The sequence below is a fragment of the Arachis hypogaea genome, chromosome 5 (assembly GCF_003086295.3).
Source record: "Arachis hypogaea cultivar Tifrunner chromosome 5, arahy.Tifrunner.gnm2.J5K5, whole genome shotgun sequence".
Lineage (NCBI taxonomy): Eukaryota > Viridiplantae > Streptophyta > Magnoliopsida > Fabales > Fabaceae > Arachis > Arachis hypogaea.
Genome location: NC_092040.1, coordinates 52,154,517 through 52,160,825, shown reverse-complemented (window position 1 = coordinate 52,160,825; position 6,309 = coordinate 52,154,517).

The following is a 6,309-nucleotide window of genomic DNA, read 5'->3' as shown; positions in this document are numbered from 1 at the left end:
CTAACCAAGGCATTGAGGTGGACAGGGCTAAGGTGAAACTTATTGAAAAACTTCCTCCACCTAGTGATGTCAAGGCAATTAGAAGTTTTTTAGGACATGCTGGCTTTTACAGAAGGTTCATTAAAGATTTTTCAAAGATAGCCAAGCCCTTGAGCAATCTCCTTGTATCCGACACACCATTTATCTTCGATGAAACATGCATGCTAGCATTCGAGAATTTAAAAAAGAGATTGTCCTCTGCTCCTATCATTTTCCCACCAGATTGGAACTTACCATTTGAATTGATGTGTGATGCATCTGATTTTGCAGTTGGAGCAGTGTTAGGGCAAAGGAAAGATAACTTAGTCCATGTGATATACTATGCTAGCAAAGTCCTCAATGATGCTCAAAGAAACTATACCACTACTGAAAAAGAGTTGCTAGCAATAGTTTTTGCATGTGACAAGTTCAGATCATACCTCATTGGTGCTAAAGTGATTGTTTTCACAGATCACACAGCACTTAAATATTTGTTTGCCAAGCAAGAATCAAAACCAAGACTAATAAGATGGATCGTATTGTTGCAGGAATTCAATATTGAAATCAGAGATAAAAAAGGAGTGGAGAACAAGGTAGCAGATCACCTATCCAGAATCCGTCACGAGGAAGGTGGAACACATGATACAAGTGTGAACGAGCTCTTCCTAATGAGCAATTGATGACAATTCACAAAGCACCATGGTTTGCAGACATTGCCAACTTCAAGGCAACCGGGGCCCTACCTCCAGGGATCAATAAACATCAAAAAAGAAAGCTCATAAATGATGCAAAATATTTTGTCTGGGATGAGCCATATCTCTTCAAGAAGTGTTCAGATGGAATCCTTAGAAGATGTGTCTCAGAAGAAGAAGGACGAGAGGTCCTATGGAATTGCCACGGCTCATGCTATGGAGGCCATTTTGGAGGGGACAGAACTGCAGCAAAGGTGTTACAAAGCAGATTCTTTTGGCCCACCCTTTTTAAGGATGCCAAAGAACTAGTAAAGAGCTGCAATGAATGCCAAAGATCTGGAAACTTGCCCAAATGAAATGAGATGCCACAAAATTTCATCTTGGAACTGGAACTGTTTGATGTGTGGAGAATCGATTTCATGGGACTATTCCCAACCTCATATTCAAACAAGTACATCTTGGTAGCAGTGGATTATGATTATGTTTCCAAGTGGGTAGAGGCTATTGCCACTCCAACGAATGATAACAAGATGGTCATGAACTTCCTCAAGAAGAATATCTTCAGCCGTTTTGGAGTCTTCCGAGCACTCATCAGTGATAGAGGGAGTCATTTTTGTAACAGACCACTAGAAGCTCTCCTCCTACGATATGGGGTAAAACACAAGGTTGCCACACCTTACCATCCCCAAACAAGTGGGCAAACTGAGATATCCAACAGAGAGCTAAAAAGGATTTTGGAAAAGACTGTGGGTGCATCAAGAAAGGATTGGGCAAAGAAACTGGATGATGCTCTTTGGGCATACCAAACAGCATTCAAAACACCAATTGGAATGTCCCCATATCAACTGGTGTATGGGAAAGTGTGTCATTTACCACTGGAGCTAGAACACAAAGCTCTCTGGGGTCTCAAGATACTAAATTTTGACAGCATTGCTGCTGGTGCAAAGAGGATCTTGCAGCTGCAAGAGATGGAGGAATTTAGATCACAAGCCTATGAAAATGTCAAGATTTATAAAGAAAAGGCAAAGAGAAGACATGACCTGCATCTTGCACCCAAGAGTTTTGAAAAGGGGCAACAAGTACTCCTCTACAATTCCAAATTGAGACTGTTCCCAGGAAAACTTAAATCAAGGTGGTCCGGACCTTTTCTTGTCACAAAAGTCTCGCCATATGGACACATAGAAATCATGGATGAAAGATCAGAGAGGACTTTCACTGTAAACAGACAAAGGCTGAAGCATTATATGGGCAACATGGGGGAAAACCCCAGAGTAAAGTATCATCTCAAGTAATGGAGGAATCGTCAAACTAGCGACGCTAAAAGAGCGCTCTGTTGGGAGGCAACCTAACCTGAGGTAGTTTCGTTTTCATTTCCATTTCAATAAAGATCACAAGTTGTTTCCCCGGTATTGCGAAGAGCTAAGTTTGGTGTTCACACCAAGACAATCCAAGAGTGAAAGTGTAATTCTAAGTTTGGTGTTCCACCAAAGATATTAGTTAGAATCACACTACACCCCCAAAACACATTGCTAGCTCCAACCAATCGGGGGAACCAATTAGTTGTAGTTTAGTCTTTAGTTAATAATGGTTTTGTTAACAACATGATATGAGGTTCTCTCCATGTATGCAAACTTTTGTACTGGGCAAGGAACTAAGTTTGGTGTTCACACACCAAATTCAGTTCAGAAGTTCACAAGCATACATGCAAGCTAACTATTTCTCAAGTGTTTCGGGAACAAGCAACTTCCAATAACTTTGCAGGAACCTTATGAGGAAATGGTGCACCTTCATCCAAGGAAGTGAAGTAGCAAAGACTATGGATGATGACAGAGAGGAGGACAACTAGAAACCATCACCCGAAGGTTGTATTGTTACTTAATTCCATGTACTGAGAATGTTAAAATTGGAAGTCCAAATGCACCTTTGATTAATAGCTACTCATTAGTTGGAACCCTTTCAATTCTGTTTTTAAGTCTCTCACAGCTTAGGTCAATGTTTACTAGTCTGAATGTCACTGCATATTTTCCTTACTTAATTGTATGCTTGTCCTTTTCAACCAAATGAAAAGAGAATGAGTGTTTTATAAAGGACCAGAGTGGAGTTCATATTATGGAGTAAGTTCCTATGTTTGTGGTGTAATCATAAGTTAGCTAAGTTGGTTCACCAACAAGGTGGGAAGACAACTATTTGTCCTGAATCCTATGCTTTGAACACACCCCATGAGACTAACTAAATAACAAGATCCTAATAAGAAAAAGGGAAAGAAAAGGGAAAGTGAAGAATAAAAGAAAAATAGCAAGAAAAGAGGCTAGGCACCAAGGGGTTGAGTCTTAAGGGATGTGTCTGTGGTATTCTTGTACCAAGGATCTGCTTGGAATACTAAGCTCTCAGGAGTGCTTTATCACCTGGTAACTTGGGTTAGCTAACCCGGGATTATCAGCTGAAAGTTCACTATCAAGAGCAATCCTTGCTACAGAACATTTAGTAGCCCAAAGAGGTGCTGGACACCAAGACCTCAAGGAAAGAAAATAAACAAACCATGTGCCTGTGGTGTGTATGTATGGGGGAGAGACTTGAGGAAGTAAGTCCTTAGGGGTGTTTCAATACCTAGCACCTTGAACCAATAGGTTCGGGACTGTTGGCTGAAAGCTTATTCTAAAGAGTTGCCCCCTTATAGAGCACTTAGCCTAAGAACACAAATAAGCCCTGAAATGACAACAAAAGGATCAATGAATAAAAGTCTCATGGGATGCAATCAAGTAAGAAGTTTAGGACATGATAAAGGTCTGAAAGCCAGTGAAGGAATGAACCTAAGTTGCTATGCATGAAACCACCATAAAACCAGGGACATGACTTCCACAAGAATGACTCATTTCTCTTGGAATTCCATTCATCATTCTCTTGTTCCAGTACTTGCTTAGGGACAAGCAAGCTTTAAGTTTGGTGTTGTGATGCCAGGGTATTTTGGCAAGTTTCACTGACCTTTCTTTACTGTTTTTAAGGTAGTTTCATGCATTTTCTTAAGAAATAAGCTAGTTTTGGGTAGATATTCACTTACATCTTGTTTCAAGTATACATTGTACATTTTACATGATTTCATGAGAATTTTGCATGAATTATATGACAAATTGGATGATGCATGTCTCATGACTTGGATTAGAACTTTGATGCACTTTGCTGCTTGATTTCAGGACAAAGGAAGCAAAGAAGAACCATGTTAGCATCACGTTAGTTCAACTAACGTGACCTCTAACGTGGAATGGGAGCTAGTTTGCAAAGTTAGTGAGAAAGGTAATCACCAATAACGCCCTCGAAGCCATCACAGCCCACGTTAAGAGTCACGTTAACTAAGTTGACGTGAACTCTAACGTGGAAGAATACAACAAGGCCAACGTTAGTGACACTCTCCTTTGTCACTAACGTTGGACCAAGCTCATAATTGGCCACGTTAGTTGCCACGTTAACTTAGTTAACGTGGACTCTAACCTTGGAAAGCAAAAGAGAAGCCAACGTTTGTGACATTCACCTTTGTCACTAACGTTGGCCAAGCCTCCATGAGCCACGTTAACGCCCACGTTAACTTAGTTAACGTGGAAGCTAACGTGGAGAGAGCAATTGATCGCCAACGTTAGTGACACTTACCTTTGTCACTAACGTTGGGTTGAACCACCAAGAGCCACATGAGCAACGTTAACTCCCACATTAACTTAGTTAACGTGGAAGTTAACGTGGATAAAGAGATAATGAGCCAACGTTAGTGACACTCACCTTTGTCACTAACGTTGGAGATGGCTAGCATTACTACGTTAGAAGCCACGTTAACCTACTTAACGTGGGAAGTAGGGGCACATTGGAACGTTAGTGACAAAGGTAAGTGTCACTAATGTTCTCGAAGGATTGGCATTACTACGTTAGAAGCCATGTTAACTTAGTTAACGTGGACTCTAACGTAAGGAAAAGCGGTGACTCATCACGTTATTGGGAAAGGTAAGTCCCAATAACGTATGCGAAGGGCCAAGAGGCAACGTTAGTGGTCACGTTAGTGCCACTAACGTTGAAGTCAACGTGATCATATTTGGGTAAGGAACGTTAGTGAAAAAGGTGATTGTCACTAACGTTCTCGAACCCACACCTTCACTTAATGTTGACACCACTAACGTCCTGAGCCAAAGTCCCTGCCTACTTCACATTTTCTCTCTGCAAGCAAAGCTAAGCCCAATAAAGAGGATAACTGCTTCAAACTCAAGATCCAGAGGCCCAAACCCAAGACCTGAAGAGCCAACTAGAAGATCAGAAGAGTAGTATATATAGGAGTAACTTTGAATTAAAAATGGATGGAAAACTTTAGGAGCTAGGGGGCATAGAACTACTCTCTGTATTTTTACTTTCTCTGCAACTTCTAGTTTTACTTTCATGATGTATTCTCCATCTTTGTTTTCATTTTTTAGAGCTATGAACAACTAAACTCCTTTCATTGGGTTAGGAAGCTCTGCTGCAATTTGATGGATCGATATTAGTTTTCATTCTTCTTCTTCTATCTTTTCTCTTGATTTTCACTAGAAAGCTTTCAATCTTCATCCAATTGGGTAGTTATCTTGGAAAAGAAACTATTCATACTTGGATCTCTTCGGAACCTTGGAAAAGGAATGAAGAGATCATGCTAGAAATGCTTTCTCATGCTAGATCAAATTGGGTTTGGATGGATATGTGAATATAATCTTACCAATACTTGATTATACCACATGCATTCCCAAATCAAGTATTGGTAGGATTATAATCACATATCCATCCAAACCCAATTTGATCCAGCATGAGAAAGCATTTCTAGCATGATCTCTTCATTCCTTTTCCAAGGTTCCAAAGAGATCCAAGTATGAATAGTTTCTTTTCCAAGATAACTACCCAATTGGATGAAGATTGAAAGCTTTCTAGTGAAAATCAAGAGAAGAGATAGAAAAAGTAGAATGAAAACTAATATTGATCTATCAAAATTGCAGCAGAGCTCCCTAACCCAATGAAAGGGGTTTAGTTGTTCATAGCTCTAAAAAATGAAAACATAGATGGAGAATACATCATGAAAGTAAAACTAGAAGTTGCAGAGAAAGTAAAAATACAGAGAGTAGTTCTATGCCCCCTAGCTCCTATAGTTTTCCATCCCTTTTTAATTCAAAGTTACTCCTATATATACTACTCTTCTGATCTTCTAGTTGCCTCTTCAAGTCTTGGGTATGGGCCTCTGGATCTTGAGTTTGAAGCAGTTATCCTATTTATTGGGCTTAGCTTTGCTTGCAGAGAGAAAATGTGAAGTAGGCAGGGACTTTGGCTCAGGACGTTAGTGGTGTCAACGTTACGTGAAAGTGTGGGTTCAAGAACGTTAGTGACAATCACCTTTTTCACTAACATTCCATACCCAAATATGATCACATTGACTTCAACGTTAGTGGCACTAACGTGACCACTAACGTTGCCTCTTGGCCCTTCGCATACGTTATTGGGACTTACCTTTCCTAATAACGTTATGAGTCACCCCTTCTCCTTACGTTAGAGTCCACGTTAACTAGGTTAACGTGGCTTCTAACGTAGTAATGCCAATCCATCG